The sequence below is a fragment of the Manacus vitellinus genome, unplaced genomic scaffold, assembly GCF_001715985.3.
Source record: "Manacus vitellinus isolate BGI_N305 unplaced genomic scaffold, ASM171598v3 scaffold_1_pilon, whole genome shotgun sequence".
NCBI lineage: Eukaryota > Metazoa > Chordata > Aves > Passeriformes > Pipridae > Manacus > Manacus vitellinus.
The window spans coordinates 37,451,728-37,475,103 of NW_021939396.1; the positions used below are offsets into that span (position 1 = coordinate 37,451,728).

The 23,376-nt window shown below is 38.9% G+C and overlaps 1 protein-coding gene across 2 annotated transcripts in view; it reads right to left on the reverse strand.

Annotated features, from left to right (window-relative positions):
• The window catches only part of FAM110B (family with sequence similarity 110 member B), a 114,386-nt gene that overhangs the window by 42,670 nt on the left and 48,340 nt on the right, over positions 1–23,376 (reverse strand). The window contains exon 1 of one of the 2 annotated variants that reach the window (XM_008921381.2): positions 18,458–18,620. The exons of the other annotated variant lie outside the window; for it this stretch is intronic. The gene's annotated coding sequence lies outside the window, so the exon portion shown is untranslated. Of the gene's footprint in view, positions 1–18,457; positions 18,621–23,376 lie in introns of those variants that run through there. 2 annotated transcript variants of the gene reach the window in all.

The following is a 23,376-nucleotide window of genomic DNA, read 5'->3' on the forward strand; positions in this document are numbered from 1 at the left end:
TACCTTACCAGCACCCCAGGCATGCACATGCCTTGACAGTCCCACACAACTCCAGTTCTCGCCAACTTTGGATAGAAACAAGGGCTCACAGCAGCCTTTGAGGGTCTTATGAGAACAGGTCCAAGGAACTGAGGCTACAAGTTACCTTACCATATAGGAAGTTAATCACGACAGGAAGTAAAACAGGCATGCTCCCTACTGCTGGCAATTTTTTTGGCTGTTGATTAAGGGAGAAGTAGTACGGCATGAGTTATGTAGCACTTCAACAGACTTATTTTTTTCAAATATGCAGAAATTAAATGGCAGTAAAACTCACCAATATAGGTCCAGCTGATACAATTCAATGCCACTGCAAAAAATCTGTGACCGTACACAAGTAAGATGATGCAGAACCTGTCAATATCCAGGACTTGAAGTGTAATATACAGTCCACATATCGAAAGAATGAAGCACCTACCCCTAATAACAGCCCCCTGTAGCTGGGGGACTAAGCAGTTTTATGTAACTTGGCTTTCACAGTGGGACCCCAAAGATCCAATTCTGAAAAGCAAACAATGATTTAATAACAAACTCAGTGCAACCATTAAAACAAATGAATATTAACTTGTTTCTGGTTCAGGTATGTGAATACTAATAGCAATTTTGGGGAAAAAAGTCCTCATGGGCTAATCCTAAACATTTAGCAGTTATTTTGACAATAAGTCTTTTCATATTTTGGTATACTAATGCAATGTCCGTGTTCTCAAAACCAGCCTGAAGGGTTTCTAAATTAGTATGTCAATGTTACCATGGTAACATAATGTACTACCAAAATGCACCACTTTTTATACATCCACTATAATCAAGTTAGTGACCAAGCAAGTTATAAAAATTCTTGCTTTTTCAGTTTTGGGCTTTGGAGTTTTATTGGAATTTTACCTTTGTGTTTTGTTCTTTTAACTATTTATTATTAGTTTTGCTATTCTTACAGATTTTTAAAAATGTTATTAAGAATGTATTTTGTTTATCATGCAGGAACAGATCCTATATAAACAGAAATAGAATCATCACCACCAGCAACAAAAACTAGTTCTTAGGAACTGGTAAGGGTATCTGTAGTTTGAGTTCCCAGGCACGTAAAGGTTTAACACCCCATCTCCAGTTTTACTTTGGCAGACTGCTCACCAACAGAGACTTTCTTTCCTTGTCACAATACTATTTAAAACACAGTGACACCTCACTCTCAGAACTTCTTACACACCAGGATCCTGCCCATCATGCTGTTTCAGCTGCCCTGGGGCATGCTAAATGGCACTGGATACCCTAAAAGTCAACCTGCCATCCTTGATCAGACAATCTTCAAACTGAGAATATTCATGTTAAAAACATTCTCATATAAAGTTCAGTGTTCAAAAGACATCATCTTCACAGTCATCCAAACAGAACAGAGTATCTGTTCTACATTTACACAAATTTGTTAAAAGTATGAGTTCCTTTGTATCTCAAAAAGAAAACCATCACCTGGAGAATAAAGGCTCTCAGTACAGCCGTCCCTCACTAACCAGTGCCTTCGTACAAGGGCTACTATAGGACCCCGTGGGGATAGGGAGCCACATCCATCCCAGCACATTTTCACACAATGGTCTTTATTCAAATATCATCAAATATTTGAAATAAGATCTTTAAGGTTTGTATTTGGATATTTTCTATTACAAGATATTTCTATCTCATTGTATATTTTTTTATCATAAGCCTGCTGCAACAACCTCCTTGGGGTATTCCTGGGGTCTTGCTGTTTATAAAAAGAAAAATTATAAAAATATTGAGATTACATGAACTTATATCTGACTCTTGCTGTGTTGAAATAAAAGAGAAAAAAAAGTCATTGGTTCCTCCTGTTTGTGTCAATAAGAGCTTGATGTATTGGTTTATAATATCACCTGCCGATAGCACTAACATTCTAAGTTGATCTCTGAGTTCAATGATTTGTAAAGTTAGATTTTTTTATTATGAAAATTAATAGGAATTTTTGGTCCCTTTATTAGTGGGATAATACCTTTGATCTGGCTGACTAGTTTTTATTCTTCTAGATGATGCAGTCATTTATAGTTGAGAGGTAATGCCAAAGCATTTTTGATTAATCTACTGAAACAACTGGCTATGATTTATATTCCTTTCAGAAAGCTGGAGGGAAAGGAAGAAACAGTGTCCAAAGACACTATGCAAATCCCTCCAAAAACACTTATACAAGCCCAGAGCTGCTTCTTGTCTCCCTTTGCCCCACGAAACAGCAGTAAATGAGCCAGTAACCTGGGATTCCTGTCCCACTCCACCCCCAGCTTTCCAAAAAGTCACATTCGGAAGACATAAAGGAGAACATCAGCCAAAATATACTTTATATGTGTGTAGTGGCATATATATATGCACACACACCACACAGAATCTCCCTATGTATGTATATATGGCACTACAGTTTAACTCGTGTGATTTCTAATGTGGATTTCTATTTAGGTATGAGTGACTTCTTGCTGTATGGGTGGAGTTTCGGGAAAGAGTATATTATAATCTTTTTAAAAAACACATATGCATGAATGGGCCACCAAAATTAAATTACACATAAAGCTCAAATGTATCACTGTCCACCTTTAGCCTGCTTGACTTCCTGACTTTAAATGGCTAGTTTAGCAGAACTGTACAGTCTGCAATACACTGCAATAATTTGTGTGTGTGGCTTTGTCTCCTGATGACTACAGTTTATAGGCTATAGCTAAAATAACAGGTGGCTCAGGGATTTTTCATATACACCACTGAACACAGACCTGAGCAAAAAAGTAAAAAATCCCACAATCTTATTTTCATTCACTAAAAAGTAAAAAAGCCCTGTATCTGCAAGTGCTCCAAATGTCACAAGAAAACTAAGTTCAAAAGCATTAGCAATTGTACATTCCCCTATTATGTTATAAAAGATGCAGTGTGAAAAATCCTTTAGGATAATCTTCTCCGAATCATTAATTCTCTATCATTTACATGAGAAAAGGAACACCAGATCTTTTTACGCAGTTTGTCACAAAAAACACAGCCTGGGGTACTTCTCACTAAACTTTGAGGTCTCACAACCTGTTCTTTCCCCAGCTTTTTTGAAGGACAGATCCTTACTTTAGGATTATCCTCTTTACATCATTAGGTAAAATAATCCTCTCACACTCCAGAAGTCATAACAGCTGCATCTTAATTGGAAAGAAAAACCGATAAGGACCAGAACCAACAACTGTTACTGCAAACTAGTGGCTTTGAATGCCAAGCAGCTGCCTTTCTGCCAAGAAAACAATACATGAGTTGTAAAAGTAAGGTGCTTGAAAACAAATCAAATACCGAAACTGAAGTACTGCCAACAAGGACATTGTATTCTAATGATAAAAATGCATGAAACATCAGCCAATTTCAAGCTGCAATCATTTGAAAATAATTCTTACATGTAAGACATAATTTATAGGAAATAATTTGAAATACCAACTGTAGAATTTATGACTTAATAGCTGGAATGCCAAATGCTAAAATGGTTCACACACCTTGTTGTTTTTATACTATGTGAATTGCTGTCATGGTGTAAAAATTAAAGTTATTTTCACTGATGATCACACTGAGAGCGTGCCTGCCCTCTGAGGGTGAAGAGCACTTGTGGGTCAGCAGCAGTAGGGCTCTCATTTTATGTCCCTTTGCAGCACAACTGATTGCCTTCCTTAAAATATCTAAGTTTTACTGGAGAATTTTGCTCCTTGTCAGAGGAACATTTAAATTATAGCGTCTTCTCTTGTCGAGGGTAACATTTATGAACACAAAAAAAATGAAATTTATGTGACAGTGTAAAAAAGTTGCTAATTTGCAAGAGGAGATCAGTGCGGGTCTGGGTGCTTCTCCATCACCTTGGCAGTGACACGTGGAAGGAAGGAGAGTGGCTGCTGGGCTGACACCCCCTACTGCACTCCTCGCTCCCCCTCTCCTCTACCTGATGCAAGGACAGTCCGAGGGTAAGGAAGAAAAATACCGTTTTGAAGTGTTTTGCAGTTGCTTAGCAACTGCTATAAAGCCCCAAGAGATTTCAGTGGATGAACTGGCACATACACCTCTCAACATGGTGACAGTTGAATGAAGAACACCACCACATCGCAGACCCAGGATGGCCCCAGCCCCAACAGCAGCGTGTCCCTCCTCACCTTTCAAACCTGCTTCCAGTTTCCTCTTACTCATCCATCCCAAAACTCCCAGAATCACAGAGAGGCTAAGCAAAACACCTGTGTGCTGGTGATGAGATTATTTTTAATTGCAAAGAGGCCAGCTACACCCTTTCCTCGGTTACCGCACACAAACAAACCACAACTGCCTCAAAAAGCAACTGAGCTGGAAAAGCTGTTCCTGAACTTGCCTTCCTGTGCTAGAGACCAGGTTTCTTCCCAAGCCATGCAATGTATAGGCAGTGACCATTACTGGCAATTTTCACACCTGTTACCAGTTTCGCTGGGAAGCGATGGCCAAATTGCACAAAACTTCGCTCTTCGCGATGACACACCTTTGTCATGCCAAGTGTTTTCAGATTTTCAAACTTGATATATATATATATATGTGTGTGTGTGTGTGCATGTGTGTATTCGCAGATTATGATGTGGAACAAAAAGTCTTCCACTGCTCTTCTGTAAACTGCCACTGGGTACATATAATTTATATAAACTTGAAAAGACGATACGAGGACGCTCTGCTCAAAAAAATTTTTTGTTTTACAGATGCTTCACTCCACAGAAGAGTATATATGGAGAGAAAAAAACCCCCCACCACACTGCAGTGCAACAAGTTTGAAGTTATCAGTATAGAATATTATGCTAAGTAAAAGTAAATATTAATGCTGAAAATTAAACCATTTCTAACCACTGTAGCAGTTAGGTTCAGAAACAGCTTTCTAAGGACAGCAGGATAGCCAACTAACTGCAGCCACATATAAGCTGTCTATCCTGTCCCTTCCACAGCTGGCAGAGAAGGACCGCCTCCACCACTCAAGCAGGTTGGAGAAGCCATACCCACACCTGCCTGTTTCTTTTCACTGATGGCAATGGGCACTGTGACAACAAGGGATTCCACCCTGAGGACGAGCTGTCCCAGAGTGTGAGGGGCTGCAGGGGCCATTCGGGGACCCTTCCCTATTCAGCTTCCCACCTGCAGTGCAGGGAAAAGGCCAGAGCTGGGAACCCGTCTGGCCCCAGTGGTTTTGTGTGTTTTCTGTGAACCTTAATAGTACTTGTGCACTTCTCTCATGTGTTACCTTTAAAATAAAATAATTTTAATAAAATGTTGCCCCTAAGGTAAACCCAGAAGAAACATGCCACCATATTTCTAAGAAACAGAAATCAGAGTCCATTTGAATTTCAAGGTGCATCTTGTTTACTTATTGTAAATAAGTAATTTACTTATTTCAATGCTTAAATCAGGAAATTCCTTAATTTTAGTCTTTACCTCCTTTAAACTAGTACCCAGTACTTTTTCAAAACTTATCTGCTCTAAGTTATCACCAGTGAGTTTTATGTCTGACAGTGTGGTGGTACCAAGTAGATCTCTGCGACAGTGTTTCACAAAGAATTCACTTGGCACATCTGAGGGACTCACTACATTCTTCATGCTCATAATTCTTAGTATAACAGTAATAAATAATACTTTCTTAATTCTTAAGAAAGGTATTGTTTGCAAATCTTGCCTAAATACCTAGTAGCAGTTAATGTTCAGAAGTTTTCTGATTTCTTTTAACACTGCCCCAGTGATTTTAATAGCCACACACTTCTAAGTGTTTTTACGTGAACACTGGAAATATAGGTAAAGGCCTCAATAAATAGGTTTGGTGGTATTTTTTTTATTTATTTATTTTTTTAACTTTTATTGTTGGTTTTTTTTTTGTTAACAGCATGGCCACACAGAAGCATTGCCAATTGTCTTCACTGGGAGCCAGTGAATGCAGCACAATTTTGAATAATCTGGCAAACAAAACTGGCCTTAAGACTTTCTGGCATCTGTTAAAAAACCCCACCACCAAACCTGAAAGGACAACAACAAAACCCCCTTTGGCTTTCCAGGATGGTATTAAACAGTTACTTAACTAATACTTGGAATCATGACACAGGTTGGACCCATGTCACTCCTGCTTCATTCATGAAGAAAAGTACTCAGTCAGTGGAAGGGAAGTGCAACAATTATTGCAATTCCTGGCTTCTGAAGCTAAGTTGCATTCCCTCTGCCAGGCCATAATGCAATGCTCAAGTCTTCCAAAATGACATGGCTCCCTTTGCTCCCACAGTCACAATTATTTTGTGAAGCTCCAAAAAATACATACTGAGTTTGTTTAGTACCTTCAATACCAAATAGTACCATAACAAGTTGTATTTCATTTCATCATTCTTTAAGCTGCCTTTTATCTTGCTATACTTTTTTTCCTTCCCTGTACAATTTGCTTTTGTAACTGATGATATTTCTTATTGCATTCAAATCCATTCATCTAGAAAAGCCACTGGACTAGACTTGTTCTCTGTTATCAGTGACTCCACAGCAAGTTTCTGTTGCATTACCAGCCTTTCCCTACCACCTGCACGGAAAAGTCTTCCCAGCAGATATGATTCTGCAGATGCCCTGTAAGAAGCACAAATATGAAGGTCCTTCTGAAAAGATCTTCTTCTAGGCCTTGATAGAAATGTTACTAATACTCATTTTGAAAGATTGCCTGGTGATAAAAGGTAAATTAAAAGAAGACCAAAAACACAGTGGAGCACACTCAATTGATTTAAAACAGTATTAGCTCTTCACAGGTGGAAAGGATGTAAAACAAAGCAAAAAGATTACTGTTTGAAAGTGTAATGACAAGGTGACTTCAGATGGCATTATGAAGACAAGAAATCAACATTTTGATAAGAAATAAAAGACGACAGATAATGTTAGGATATCTCACCAAGAGTTTCAATATTGGGTACAACAGAGAAGAAGGAACCAACAAAAATATGTAAAGACGGATGATATGATCAAAGCCACAGGCTTGGGAAATGCTCTTTCAAGCAATATTCAGAATTGATGTAAGTGGGACAAGGCTGCTCTCATCCAGGCTAGAAAGATGACAGCACAGTACTTCAGTAGTAGGATGAGACACATGGATGGCAGATTTCACAGCATGGGCAGATAGAGAAGCCTGCATCTCAGACATGCTACACTGGGAAAATCTTCAAGATATGGGCTTCCCCTGCTTGTGAGGACCTTGGGAGAAATAAAGCAGGGGCAAGAAGGACTTGTCAGTTTTTATTCCACTGCTATAGTATGTGATGACTGCTTTTTTTTAATATGTTCATTTTTCATTATTATTATAAAAGATTAACAGGTTTAAGGCAGAGAGAAAATGATATTTTCTGATTCAAGTGGATTGCAGAATTTTTACCTTAGGGAGAAATTATGAAACCGGTCTAAGTGCTACTTTGTCTGGAAAGATCATCATGAAGGTTCCCTAAGACACAAGGCTCTCAGTAGACTAACTTGATAGAAATTGCACTAGCTAGATAAGAAAGTGACCTTTATCAATAAGAAATATTGGAACAATTCAGGGGTTTAAAAGGCCCTGAAAGCAAATCAAAGATTCCAGCTGAGCAGAGGATGACTTAGAAGAGAGACTAATGTTAACTCTGTTTTCATGTACTTAAAAATTTTACTGACAAACCCCATATTTATATGGAAATAAAAGTTGTAATCTAACCATACTGAAGGCAACAAAAGCATTAAAAACTTTTGCAGACTATTTAAGGACTTAGTTTCAACAGAGAGTACATTTAAAGAAGCACAAATCACCTCAGGTGACAGCTCATATGAAATAGGGTTGTTAAGAAGATCCCCCTGGACTCCAAAACTATGCTAAAATCATGCTAGGTACAATAGGCAGTGAAACAGAATTACACCTAGTATGGTTTTGCTCTTTGGGAAGGAAAAATGCAATTACTTTTTCGAGGCTGTATCAGTTCTGCATTCATAACTGGGCCACCTGACTTCTCCTGCAAATGTAAAAAATGGAAATGAACCAGTAGTAAAAATTAACCTCACTGGCCTGTTTCTCAGCATTAGCAACTTATTTTCTGAATGCAATAAGCAACTTCATTTTGAAGACAAAATGCAAATGGAGTCCCCAAAGGCATCACTGTAGCTGGGTTTCTGCCCTCTTTACAAAAACACAGAGCTTCCAAATTTTTCCACTGCAGAGCAAGGGCACTGAGGCAGTGGTGCAAGGTATAGAGTCACGCTTTGATTGGTACCCCTGGCTTGAAGAAACCAAACATTGTAACAATCTCAAGCTACAGCAACAATCTCAGGAAGTCACACCTCTGTCACAATGTTCTGCACAAAAGCACCTGGTGCAAGTCAACCTTTGTGGAACTTGCGATTGCTGTTTCATCACCACTGGGCTTGGTGTGACAGCATCCTCCAACTGGCAGACTTCAGGAAGAAAACATCCTAAAAAATTAGCTCATCCAACACCTTCACATGTAATGAAAACTCCTTTCCAGTTGTGAGGAAAAGCAGGAAACTCCTATCCTGGTACGTGTTGTTAAACCCATTTTGAAGATGTGACATTAAGTCCCTAAAGAAAACCTAGTACCCTGCTAGTAAACTCTTCCTTGGGGAACACCATGTAAATACTTCAAGGAGTTGAACAGGAACTTCTGACAATTCCATTGCCTCTTCCCTGTGGAGTTGGGAAGGGCAGAACCATGCCAGAAAGCGATGGCTAAACCAGTGACAGCCCATGCTTGCTCACTGCTGGCCATGCTGAGCCTATTTCTGGCTTGCTGGGCAGCTTCAATTACAGGCAGGTCCTGCTCTTATTGAAGAATTTCACATCAAACATTTGCAGCATTTCCAGATATATCATGAAAAGGAAATGAAATCAAGTTTCACGCTTTAAAATATGAACAGGACTTTTTCTTCTTGTTTCAGATGACCAAACAGTCCTTGAAGTTCAAAATCACAGCACACGTGAGTGTTATAGACTTTGGAAGAAAAAGAGCTGGAGGAAAGACAGAGGAAGGGATGATTTAAAAACACAGAGGCAAGAAGGTAAAGAAGAGCAGGGAAGGGAGAAAGAAGCTGTCAGTACAAACTGATTCGTTCTTCACGCATGTTTGTGATACCTAACAGACAACTTCTTCACTACTACTGGATACTTCTAAATGATTTTCAAGAGACAATTGCAGGGATCCAAGAAAGGAATCTATTCAAGTGTAAAAGGCGTTACCACTAAACTAAAGTGAATGGTACAGTTCATAAGGATTAAAGGATTTACCAGATTAATTTTTGAAAATTCAAAGGCAAAAAAAAGTTTCAAATTTCCTAGTGGCTGCGATTGAAGCTGATGTGTTAAGTGTGGAACTAAACAAGTTCTCAGAAATAGAGAATTGTTTCTTCCATCTTCCAAACAGATTTTATTATTACTATTGTTATTTTTGCAAGTGCATTTCTAAGATGTTATCTCAAGATCTGTGAACAAGCAGGAAAAAGTAAACCCCACAACATATTTGAATATGAAGCAACAGAAGAAAAAACATGGCATTGCCATGTACTTTAACGGTAAAAATCAAAATGCTTATGGGAACAAAGATAACGGGTTTTGCAATTTCATATATAAAATCTCAGGTCTGAATGCTCTGTCACTAATATTGGCCAAGATATAAACGAAGAAAACCTCTTCAACCCCAAAAAATATAATAGTAATGATGGTGATCATTTAAACAAGGGGAAAACTAACTTTAATGGGGGCTATAAGGTAAGATTCATGGCTTTGAAGGGACATGATCAAGAGCTGTTCAAGCGTCCCTTTTTCCCCACAAAGCTATCAAGTTCATGCTACCAAGGATGCTCACAAACAGCTTCCTCCAGCACTACCCCTGAGGATCACCTGGTGCTTCATTTGCATACACCAAGAGACTACACATAATTTTAGCAGCCATCTTTGTCCAGCTTCCTAGTTTTAAAGAACACCATCAGACAGACCCACACAGCTACCGTGGGCTGTAGAATCAGGGCTGAATACCAGCAAAGCAGGAATTATGCTCATACAGGACTCTAAAAAGTATTTGCATAAATACAAAGTATTGAGTCCTCTATACACATACATAAACTCAGGCCAGTTTTTACATGTTTACTGCTTAATTTGGAGCTACCTTTTCAAGAAAGAGGAGTCCAGCTAAGGGTGAACCCTCCCTCTTCTGACCCAGAGCCTTTTGCTCTCTGCTTTCTCTCCTCCAGATCTCCTCCTGGACGATTTGTGCCCACTTAAACATAATGTGCACCGGAACAAAAATGTAATTATGTATAAGCAGCCCCCAAGAGAAATCATCTAATAAAAATAGCTTTATTTAAAGCAATTTTATCCCGCTTTTTTTTTTTTACTATACACAGGTAGCATATTTAAGTGTAAGGGAAAAATATCTCAATGGCTCCATGAAGCACAGAAAATCAGTGTGGCCTGTATGAAATGGTATTAGTATATTTTAAAAAAAATAATTATATATAAACATTCTGCTCCTCCCTTTTCCATCTCTGATATTCTCCAGCTTGTCCTAGCCCCCAAGTACGTTTACACAGGAGACAGAAACAGGTAGGTATATACATACTTATACATGTGCACATTCATATCTAGGGATAGGTATAAAATGTTAACTATTTGGATAGCAGAATTAATACAGAAAAAATAACTTGCCTAGAGTTGCAAGGCCTGTTTGGTCTGCTGTTTGGAGGCTTTTAGTAACAGAATCACAGAACAGCTGAGGCTGAAAGGCACTTCTGGAGATTGTCTAGGCCAAGCCCTTGCTGACAGCAGGGCCACCTATAGCGGGTTGCCCAGAACCATGGCCCAGCTGGGTTCTGAAAATCTCCAGGGATGAACACTCCACAACCTCTTGAGGCAACTTAGGCCAGTGCTCAACCATCCTTAGAGTAAAATTGTTTTCTTACATTTAAATGAAATTGCCACTATTTCAGTTTATGCCTGTTGCCTCTTGTCCTGTCATGGGATACCACTGAGAAGAGCCTGGCTCCATGTTCTTTACTCATCCCCATCAGGTATTTATATACACTGATAATTACATACTTAATTTAAGTGAAAAGCAGGAGAAAAAAACAAACAAACTCTGTGTAGGATCCTAATGCTTCCAACACCATGGTCCACAAAGCCAGAAGTAAGAATCACTAAAAATGGCAGAAGTACATATTTCTTGGAGACAAGAAAAGCACCAATCCAGTTTCAGCAAGCTTGCAAAAAAAAATTTAAAAATCAATGGTAATTCAACACCAGATGGATTTAGTATCTGTAGATATCTTCTAAGAATGGATGTGTTTTAACAGTTAGTTGCAGACTTGTTTTTGTTGCAAATTTAGGCTTCAGAGTCATGGTGAAGTAACATATGAAAGTATAAGTTGCTTTATAGCATAAAGAAAGACAAAACACTTGCAAAAACTCTGGCTCTTTAGACAGCTAAAAATCAGAGTTGATAGTAAAAAAGCATCCCAGGTTTTCTACACATACCATAGAAAAAAAATTCATCAAGCCATGCTAGAGATGAAGAACCCAAATCCTGTACACTTTAGCATGGGATGGGAGCAAAATCTGCTTGGCTCCCAGTGGAGAGCCTGTAGCAGGATCCTTTAGGCACCCAGTGCAGCAAATCTGCCAAGAGCCAGCAAAAAAAAAAGAGCAAAATAAATGTGACTTTAAGCAGTAAGCACCTACATGTCTTAGAGCCCTGCAGGCAGCAGTGAAGCTGTCAAGACTTAGGTCAGTAACGTGCCACCACTGCCTGAGACACCTCTGAAGAGCAGAAGAGGCAGAAGCAGCTCCCTAAGTCAAGCTCTTACAGAAGCATGGCTGTTGTGAGGTACCAGCATGGAGATATGACGGAAAGGAGCCCTGTTTGCAGAAAGTGGTCAGCAAAGTTCATAAATCACTTGAGAAATGCCTGATCTAGAAACGACAGAAAGATGAATGGAGATGCTTGCTTTCAGTAAAGAGGTAACAGGCTGAGAGAAAAAAAGCAGATATGTCAAATAGAAAAGGTCAGGGGTAAGATTTATATTTGTCAGAATGAGCTTTCCAAGCAGAAGCCAAGGACATCTTGCTCCAACAAATAAATAAATATTAGCTAAAAAAAAACAATCAAGTATCTTTGCTAAGAGAACTTACATTCTTTACCTGTGTGCCATCCTGGGCACCCCTGCCTAAATGATATTTTTGGACATTGTCATGGTTTAACCCCAGGCAGCCACCAAGCACCACGCAGCTGCTCGCTCACCCTCACCCCCAGCAGGACTGAGGAGAGAAACAGAAGGGTAAAAGCTAGAAAACCCGTGGGTTGAGATAAAGACAGTTTAACAGGGAAAGCAAAAGCCTTGCACAAAAGCAAAACAAAATGAGCAATTAATTCATTGCTTCCCATGGGCAGGCAGGTGTTCAGCCATCTCCAGGAGAGCAGGGCCCCATCACACACAACGGTTACTTGGGAAGACAAAGAGCATCACTCCAAACATACCCCCTTCCTCCTTCCCCCTCCTTTACTGAGCATGATGTCATACGCTATGGAATATCCCTTTGGTCAGTTGGGGTCACCTGTGCCAGCTGTATCTCCTCCCAATCCCCCATGCACTCTCAGTCTCCTTGCCTGTGTGGCAGTACAGAAAGCAGAAAAGGCCTTGGCTCTGTGTGAGCACTGCTCAGCAATAACTAAAACATCTCTATATTATCAATCCTGTGTTCAGTGCAAATCCAAAACACGGCCCCATACTAGCCACTGTGAAGAAAATTAACTCTACTTCAGGTGTAATCATCATAGCTATGCACCCTCCAGAAAGGGAGAGGTGGCTGCAAAGATGTCAAAGAGCACATAGTTGAATGGTGGGTAGAAGCTGAAGGGCAGAGAGACAGATTGGAGAAAGTGTGAAAAAAAAAAAATTATTTGAATGGGAAAATGGAGCAGACAAATTTAGAAAGGTGGTGGCAGCAAGGAGAGGAGAACTGTGGGGAAGAGCAAAGAGGCACCATATCACTGGGGGACGATGACACCATCATATTTTGAGGTCCAATTCTGTTGCACTCTCCATGCTATCTGTCTTTCAAAGAAAATTTACAACAATTGTACTGCCTCTGCTGGGCTTTACCCAGCCCATGGAGAGGTAGGTCCAAAATAGCAACTTCTGTACTCCACAATATGCTAACAGAAAATAGTGAGCAACACATGGGACAGGACCATGGTTGATGTAAAAGTAATGGAAGAAGGTAATATGTAATTTATCAAGTCCCTCATACATCTTCCGACTAGACTGCTGTTGTAATGTCACAGCAGAAATACAAGCTGCACACTTATTTCCAGATGACTGCAATGTAACTGACCTGCAGTGTCCAGATGATAATTATGACACATTGAGACAGAAGGAAAACATCCTTACCCTGGGAAGTTTGTACTGCAAGCGCTTATGCAGACAGGAATAGTTACACTGATCTTATATTTTTCACTCTTTCTAAAGTCATTTGAAGTGGTGGTTTATAATCCTAAAGCAGACTGTTCAGCCTATCTTGCAAGTTGACAGTTTGTGGTCACATAAAAGATAATTCATCTTTATTGACTCTGTTTCTCCCTTCCACTCTAGGCTTTTTCTACCTAGATTATACAGGCAGGAAACACTTTGGCACAGGCACTGCATCATATTATGCATTTGCATTATAGGCCAACATACCACATTGTATTAACATCTCTCATTCAGTAACATTACATGTAAAACCAGTACCAAGATCTTAAAAACAATTATAACCATAGAGCCTAAATAGATTCAAAAGCCAAATACTCACAAACTCATGAAAATGTGAATACCACTGTAAATCTAGATATCCACATTTCTCTCTAGTTAAACAGCCCTAATAACCCATAAAAGTTCTATTACACATTGCATTACTTTGCTACAGAATGTGTTTCTACAGCCTTCCTAATCAGGGAGAAGAACAACCTTTGGCCTAGACTACCAGATTTCAAAATGCCAAGCTACCTTAAAAGAAAGACAAGAATTTAATATCTTTCTTTGCCATTAATTGGGATTTTTGTAGTATACACACTCAGGAAGGTATGAGTGACATAGTAAAATCATTCTACAATACCCAACAGATATGTTGCCAAATAAATAGATAGCCATAGAATCATCATGAGTATACATAAAACACCTATCACAGAAGTATGAGACAATTGCGTGACAGGGCACAAAACCAAATAACATTTGTTATGGGACAGACAATTCATGCTTAAAAATGACATATTTACAAAGCAAGGATCTGGGTTGGAAGCTTCAGGTGTTTCATGGAAAGACTACAGCACATATGTGTGCCTACAGGTGGCTGAAGCACATTCATGAAAGACAATGTGAAATTAAAACAGGAATCCCATTACCAGGATTATGCAGACAACAGCATCCAGGATTATATTTGCTGGTTGTATTCTACATTTAATCTATCAGTTCACACTTAATACTGCAGGTAATACATTTAAGAACAATTACAATTAATCATAACAGGAGATTAAGTGTAAAAAAAAATTAATATCCATTTTGTTTTTAATTCACCATAACACTGCAGCTGTGAGAACTGCAAGAAAAAGACACTGCCACTTCCATTGCCTGCTCTATGAAACACAACTTTCCCCTCAACATTGCAAATGTTTTACAATCAGAAGCCCAAAGCTAGGCATATTTCATCCACTAAGTTTCCAAATCCACATGGTTAGTTCCCAGGATAAATGCCAGGAGAGCAGAGCCCTGCAGGAGCGGTGGGCCAGGGCAGACCTCCTCCACCACTGACCCTTGCCTGTGTCCAGTCCCTGAGCATGGGAGCACATACGTTCCTGAACTGGAGCAACAGCCATCTGCATACAGAGAACATGGTCACATTTTTGACCCTCTTGGTTAGTCCTGCTGCATCAGTGTGGGAAGAGTGTCACAACAGTAAGGCCTTCCCAAATAACATACACCCTGCCGAGCTCAGAGAGGGAATCTCCACTGAGAGAGCACATCCTGTGCCTCCACACCACACAGCCCCAAAATCTCCAGACTTAGAGAATAAAATGACCTTCGCCTAACAAAATACAGAAAACAGGCTGCTGATTTCCCGTGAACTCTCAAAGTCTTATAATAACCATTTATAGATGGGCTATTGAATGTCTAGACCATTTAAATAGACAGTCATTTTATCAGTAATAACTGGAGTTGGTTCCAAAACCAGAGAAAAAGCAAAAAGGAACTTCAGGACACAATGTCACTTTTCCCATTCTAATGTAAACCTTCATGCATATATCACTTGCTGCTACCCGACTTAAAAACTGTAAGTACAAATCCTGCAAAATAAACACTGTGGTAATACTTTAAATCCCTATGACTTTTTCTGGAGTATCTCTTTCATTGCTAACAGGCTACAAAAAAAAAAGCATTAACCTTAAGTTATCATCTTTCCCCTTTAGACTTGGTATGGGTTTAAGTAATGCAAAATTCACTTATATGCAAAGCAGTAAAAAGACATAATATCTTAATAAGGAAAAGCTAGTGTAGCACTGTTTATTATAGGCACTCAGTTTACCGCATGAATCCATCTCCAGTCAGCAGCCAAATCTAGTGTTTCTGACATTACTCTTCAAGGAGTATTTTTATGATAATGAGAGTATTGGTATGACATTGAAAGTGTTTTCTACACAAACATATATTAGTGTTACATGGCAGAATATATATATATATATTTCATACATATTTTTATAACTATATAAATTAAACACTTGAGACCTTGATTTTCACAACATATTTTTGTGCCCTTCCCATACACAAATATACATACAGTATTCCTTTTCTGAAAGAAAAGTTTCCCTTTCATATAACAAAGGACTTGGAAATTTAACTATTGGACAATATATAAGAAATGAGAAGAGTTCACAAAGGCACACAGCAAACACGGTATGCATACAACTCCTAACAAAGAGTTAAAAAGTTTTACATCAAGAAACTCACTGACAAAGCTTGAATATAAAATCTCATTGAGAATAATCTGAACTCTGTTACATTTCCTGTAGGAATACACTGCTTCTAGCTAAAATATGCTTATATCGACGAAGATGACAACTTCTTTAGAGAGTAATCCACACAAACTGTTGCTTCAAGTTGTTTTCTTAGTTTACCCAGAAGAAAAATGAGGTTGTAACAAAAACAGAAGCAATAATAAAGTAGCTTATTCCTTGCTGTTAAGGTATTGCAAATTTAAATTACACTGTCACCAGTTCTAATTTCACAACTGTCACCTTTTCTGGTGATGCTTGCACAGATCATCACAGCTCTTTCTGGATGCAAAGGCATCCACACCTACATAGCTGCTGGTGCAGCATTTCATTTCCAGTGGGTGGTGACATTACCTGTATCCACCACCAAAAATACACAAACTTTTACAGCATTTTTCCAGACGTGCTTTATGTTACTTACAAATAATAATAGCCCAATACATGGAGTAGAATATATCAGACTCTTGTCTCTTGAAAACACAATCTGGATATGGTAAATATGTAATTCAGCTGAGGATATTACTTTTTACGTTTCATTATTACTAATGTTGCTGTTAGTTACTCCTTCATGGGATGCTATTGCAAAGGTCATAAAAATGTAGATAAATTACTTAAGGTAAGTCTCTGCTAAAAAAGGCAGAAGGCATAAATCAACCCAGAACATCTATAAAACATTTTTGGTTGGTAATTTGAAGCAATGAGAGAATATGAAACAGCCCGAGAAAACAACATGCCTTTACATCCCGAGTCCTCCCTGTTCAGGCTTAACTGTTACAAAGCAAAAATGCCATTTTCCAAGTCTACATAAAAGGAAACAATTCTGAAAAACAACTTTTGGAAAATGGCAAAAAAAATTGCTGTTGACTAAAATAGACACCAAGGTAACTGTTATTGTCAATAGCAAAAATTCAAAGAAACTGTTAGGTACCAGTTGTGATGAAACCTCCCAAATACCTTTCTGTTTCCATATACTATCACAAATAATAAAGCTCGTGTCTTTCTTGTACCCACAGCCAAATGAAGCTGGTAACTGAATAAATGCTCACATTTAAGGGCACCTACTCAGAAGGTAACACAGTTTCGAACCACATACTTTAAAAGAGAACAACTTAAATTTGGCTTTGGCTTATACAGTAGGAATAACCTCTTCAAGGATAAGTGCAGAGGGAAGAGTGAAGACTAACACCAAAATAGCTCCTGTTCCTAACACCTTTCTGATCCTGGCTGAGACAATCCACTCGTACCTCGGACGCATGGTGGCAGCCAGCCAGCCAGATGACTGGTGACTTAATATACAAGTTCATGTGGGCTCTGGAGTCTGACACAGACAAGGGCATTAACTCTGAAGTCTCACTAGTCAGCCTTAATATTCAAAAGTCATCAAATGAGGCATGACTACATTATGAGACATTTTTGAATACTTTATGTTTGCTTTCTTTTGTTCTGAACAGCTTTCACTGTAGAATGTGCTCATTAAATATGCATGCTTTTTATAGAAAAAGTTGTGATCAATTGATGTGTAGGTCAAGTATGAAAAGAACTTAAATGAGTATGATGCTATGATAAATACTGAAATAGTCTCAGAATCACAGTTTAAAAGACTGGCATATATATATCTTGTTTGATTCTACTGCTGAAGGCAGTTCTGACAATAAACAAGGCTTTGGGCCAAAATTCAGCCTTTGAGAACAATAAATACATATAAAATACATGTATGTGCAAGCAAAGGATATACTGAAATCTACCAGGCAGAATGGCTTTAGTTTCATTTTGAAAGCCACTTAAAATAAAACCCAGTGGATGAAACAAAGAATCCACCCAAACATGAAGGCTCCAGCATCTTTGTTGAAAGAACAATAGCATATTACTCCTCATCCCTCTACCTTGTTGCAAGAGAACCATCAAGTTATTGCTGTGATCATATTAAAGAACACTTCACAGAATTATTCTTTAAATTAATCACTATTTATACAGATTTATTTTCATATGCCAGTAGTTATAAACGCTCTAATTCAACTGCTCTGCAGAAAACATTCCAATAAAAGAAATATTTCCATTAGCATAACAAAAGGCAACCAGTAAAATCACTCCCATGCACAGGCTCAAAATTTCAAATGAAAGCACTATTCCCATATAAATATACTCTATTTTTGAACTGAATCCCCTCTAATGATATGTTTTGTAATCTGATGGCTCTCCCACCCGAGTATACATGATATTAATGAAAGCAAGATCAAATTAAACAGATGACATGATTAACAGTATTCATTTCATGCATGACTGTTTCACCGGAGAGATATAAAGACCTGAAAGTAATTACCACCAAGTAAAACTCCTTCACTGACCTCTCCGCTCCCGGCTAGCAGTCCTTAAGTACTGATGCTTTGCAACAAAGACCGGTGCCTTTCATCTGTGGGCTCTCCTTTACGCTACAAGCTGAGCACCTCTCCCCTTGCAAGCACACAGTACCTCTGTATCTATGTCTGTAATGCAGCATAAAGATTACTGGGGAAACCTATCAAACCGGCAGGCAGCAACCTCGGCCGCCAATAAGCGCCAGGCACATGCAGAATCCAGCACATGCTCGCTGAGGCTCGCAGGCTGGCACCGCTGCTGAGCAGGCTGCTCAGCTAATTATAGCCCTTCGCCGTAGCACGGGGCTGCTGAGGCACCGCGCTCGGGGGAACGGGAGCCGGGCAGATTGCACCTTTCGGCCGAAAGCATCAACATTTGGGACTGTTATTTGTCTGGGCGCGTCAGGGTAAAACTCCCTGTTTGGGATTTTCGCTGCTGTTGTTTTTCCAAATGGTTCGTGTATGAGGGGGTTTGTCTCCATCTCTGGAAAAAAAAGGATATACTTAGGTGTGTTCTTTGAGTAGCTGACCACTTGTAGTTTGCTAGGTCTATTTCGAGGAGACAATAAGATGCAGCAATTTATTCTGCCAGGAGGACTTCTTGTTTTGAATGTACACATTACCAGGATCATACACACAGTAGATCTGGGATTTATACGCTACTGCACAGACTACAATGTAGACCTCAGATCAGCGAGGCACCACATCAGCGAGGCATGCTTTCAGTGCACAGTAGCCCTACAGAAGTCAACAACACCCCCTGTGTCCTTTATGTTTATCTGTGGGCAGATACTTAGATGATCAGAGAGAGGGCTTCTGTGTGCATTGGCACATAAGGTCCTAACCAAGCTTTCGTGAGGCTATGGTACAAATGCCAAGGAAATTTTTGACATTATGCAAAACAACTTAATTCATTTGGAAAATACTTACAGTGAGCAAAGACTCAGAGGTATGGTGAACTAACACAAGTAAGCCCTACATCCTTACTTATAGCTTATCTTAGAAATATCTAAGTCCTCAAAACTAAGGAATGTTATGATCCAAGAGAACACTGTGTATTTGAAAGATTCTAAGAGCTTCTACAATATCAGGTAAATAATCACAAAAAAAAAGATACAGGCGCTTGTTGTTTAGTCTGCCTTGACAGTACGTTTCAATTAATCTTCACTCTGACTAGCACAAACAGAAAAACTCTTCTGAAGTTTCCTGTGCTCACATGGTTCATATAATCACCTAAGCTCTACAATGACCAAAAGGCTTTTAAACGTCAAAGATGGAAGTACACAGCCTGATTATCAGAAGTGCCAGTGCCAGTGTCAGTGTCAGCTCTCTCTTGTGAGATACAGTACATTTTTCATGACTGATGTTGCAAAAATACTATAATGCTACAGCATTATGCATATACAAACTACAACACATTTTTAAGATGTTTCAGTAAGTTACACATAAACCATATCCATAAACATTACAATAGCAAGATCCTGAACCCCACTGCAATAATGAGTTCTGATGGGCCCACACTGGCATTTTTCCTAATTCTTTACTCTTATCACCAGCACCATGCAGTATTAGGCACAGTGCAAGTGCATGATATTAAAGGTTGTCTATAATCATTTTTATCTATTGTACTTACTTCAGTACAAAAATTGTATTTTCTACTACATAAAATTTTACTAGTGGAACAAGAATTCAATATGGTAACAGTGCAAGACCATATTTACTGACAATATGTAAATAGCTATGTTAGAGCTTTCTTAATCTGCCAGTGAAAATTGCTCAGAAAGAGTCACTCTGTGCTAGAAGTAGACTTCATCCCGGTAAGAAAAATATTCTCAAAGCTATAAATGACTAGAAATAAAAAACAAATGCAGGAATAGTGACATTTTTGCTCCTTTATTCAATGTTCAGTCAACATTAAGTTTTGTGTTGCAGTAAATGAAGGAAGCTGTTTTATTAAGTCTTCCCTTTTAGATTACATCATCTAAGGAACTAATCAATTTTTATAAACTGTGTTTCTTTAAAATACTGTGGAATATTCCAATTTTCTCAGCCATACTACTTGAAATGAAGAAACTATATATTTAATGAAGAAAGGCAAGGGAGGTGGTTATACAGGGGTTAAAAACTTAATTTTAAGTGCTCAAGAGGCATATAAAAAAGAGATGCACAATCATTTGATGATCAGATCCACAGTGATGTTTTTCTAACATTTTGCCAAAGGTAGAAACAGGGGAATAAAACCAATAATAGTCTTTAACCTAGTCCTCTGATCCAGCTATTGGAAATGCTCACATTTGCTAGGCAAAGGAAAAGACATACACACAAACAAAAAATAAAATCAAAGAGACTTAAATCATTCTTTTGATCTGATCCACATTCACAAACCACCAAGACACATATGACAAGTGAAAAAATGACCAAGAAAACTTAAACAGGAATTAAACGGGCTGCAGCTGCTACAAGACTATCAGTTTTGGCTTCCTCCCATGAAACTCTTAAGCCTACATGTCCCCCTGCTCAGCCCAGCAGCTCCCCAAGTCCTCGCTGCTTCATCCTGTTCAGCTCCAGCACCCCTCCACAGCAGCCAGCTTCCCGCCTCCTCCCCACAGAGCTGCTGGCTCCAAGGGCATGTACAGCCCATGTCCCCAGCAAGGGCTGCCCTGGCAGCAGACTCTCAACATACCATTGCAGCAGGGTGTCTATTCCAGAAGTTGCTTTCTTTTTAAAATCTCATGGTAGCAAGCTGTAGTTGAAGGACCCATCAACCGCTGCCACACTGAATTTCAAGAAACACCTACTTGTCTCTGGAACACAATCAATATTCACTAAACCTGCTTAGCTTAGAAGGTCAGTCAGAAGAGTCCCAATGTCTGTCTCAATTTTAACACTCATTTTTAACCATTGCAACGATATGCTGGGTAAGGAAGATGTGAGGAACTACACAGCAGGGCTAATGTTTGGAGCCAGCAGTCGTTCACAAGAGCCCACATTTGGCAATGGCAGACAGCTTAAACTCCAACTGAGAACAATGCAGAGCTCCATCAGCCTGCCCTGCTACCTGTGGTGACAGCACACGAGCATTTGGACCAGAGACAGGATACAGCCATGTATAGGTGTGCCAGCAAAAGAAGCCAAGAGAGGTTTCATAAGGACACAGTCACAAGGGACTCCTCAAGTCCCAGAGAGGGAACACAGGTTTCATGAGGACACAGTCACAAGAGACTCTAGCAGGTCTCTGTTGGAAATGAACAAATCGTGAAAGGTACACAAGTTGGCCAATATTCGGCAGACTTTCATTGAAAGCAAAAGCCTGTCTCTGGCACGAGTTACCCGCCTGTGCTCAGCTTCAAGTTCCAGCTCCTCCACATAGAAACAGAAGGTCTCTTACAACATTTTTAGAAATTATAAGCAAGTTACGCTTTCTCTAGCCCAATTCCTTGACAGGAGAATTTCAATTAAAATTTTCCAAACCCATATGGTCTGAGGCAGATGCCCATCACAGAGGGGAGGAGAGAGGAAAACCTATGAGGGTATAATGAATTCATCATATGACACCAAACCCAGCATCTTACAGTGAAAACTGCCTAGCTAGCACATTAATGAATGTTACACTTCATTTAGGCATATCTAAGTGAATTAAAAAACAGATGACTATTTTGGGAACAAGTAACTTTTCACTATGTTATGATCACTTGTGTAAGTACTTACGTATGCAATGATTTTAATACAAGAATATTTTAAAAATTTCTGATGTGTCTCCTGTGTTTTGCAACTGAACACCTTTCAGTCTGGATACCACTTAACCTTTGACTTAAAAATATACCAAATATTCCTTGCAAACTGCCACTTCAGTTACTTAATTAGATTTTGCAAAGTATAGTAAACATATGGAATGAAAATGAGGTGAGCAAAATGGCTGGTGAAACAATGTGCTGCATTTCTAAAGGCAATATAGTGTATATGTAGTATAGGGTATATATTTCCAAGCTGTAACCTTGAGAGGTTGAATTGAACCAATTACTCTAATGAATATTTTACTTGGCTTGATGCATTCATTAGACTTTCAGAAGTAAGCTAAACTATCCCATGGTTATGTTTACATAATAACAACAAAATCTTAAGATTTTTGGGTGGTACTTCTGACATTTGCCCAAGTTAAAAGATGAGGGGACAATTTTCTCTTCCACAGATTTTTCTAGATTTCAAGTTTCCTTCCCAAAGAAATTTATCTAGCATTATTTTTTTTTCTTCTGAAAGCTACCTTTGACTTCACAATAGCTATTTGCTGGACTCTTTTTTTTCTTAGGAAGTATTTGGTGGTGTTTGGGAAGTCTGCCAACTGTTGTCAAACTCATCACTAGACCCATCATCATTTGTGGAGGAAAATGTGCTTGCTATATTATAAACTAGTGTTTGCTATATAAACTTTTCTCTGGAAGTCACAAATGCCAGGTCTGACTCAAGGTCGGCACTCAGCATGAACAAACCTATTTTCATGTTGTGGAACACAGGAACATTTCTTGGATTGATCCCAATTCCGATTGGTAAGCAAGCGGTTACCTGTCCATGTGTGCATAAATGTCAATGCTATTGATCATGTTTTGAAGTTGGACAGCTAACCGGGAAATTCAGGTTGTTTTTTTTCAAAGATGCTCATTATATCCCTAAACACCCCAGACAGAACTCTTCTGGGTGCTTAATAACAGGCAGAGATGTCTCTATTTGAATGCCAGAGATTTGCTGCAGGATGACACTACGATTGATTCCAACGGACTATTTTTTATAGCATTCATATTTACTTTTATCTCAGAATCATAAAAAACCCAAACAAAAAAAAACAAACAAACAAACAAAAAACACAAAAAAAAAAACCAACAAAAAAACCCCAAACAAACAAAAAAAATACAACA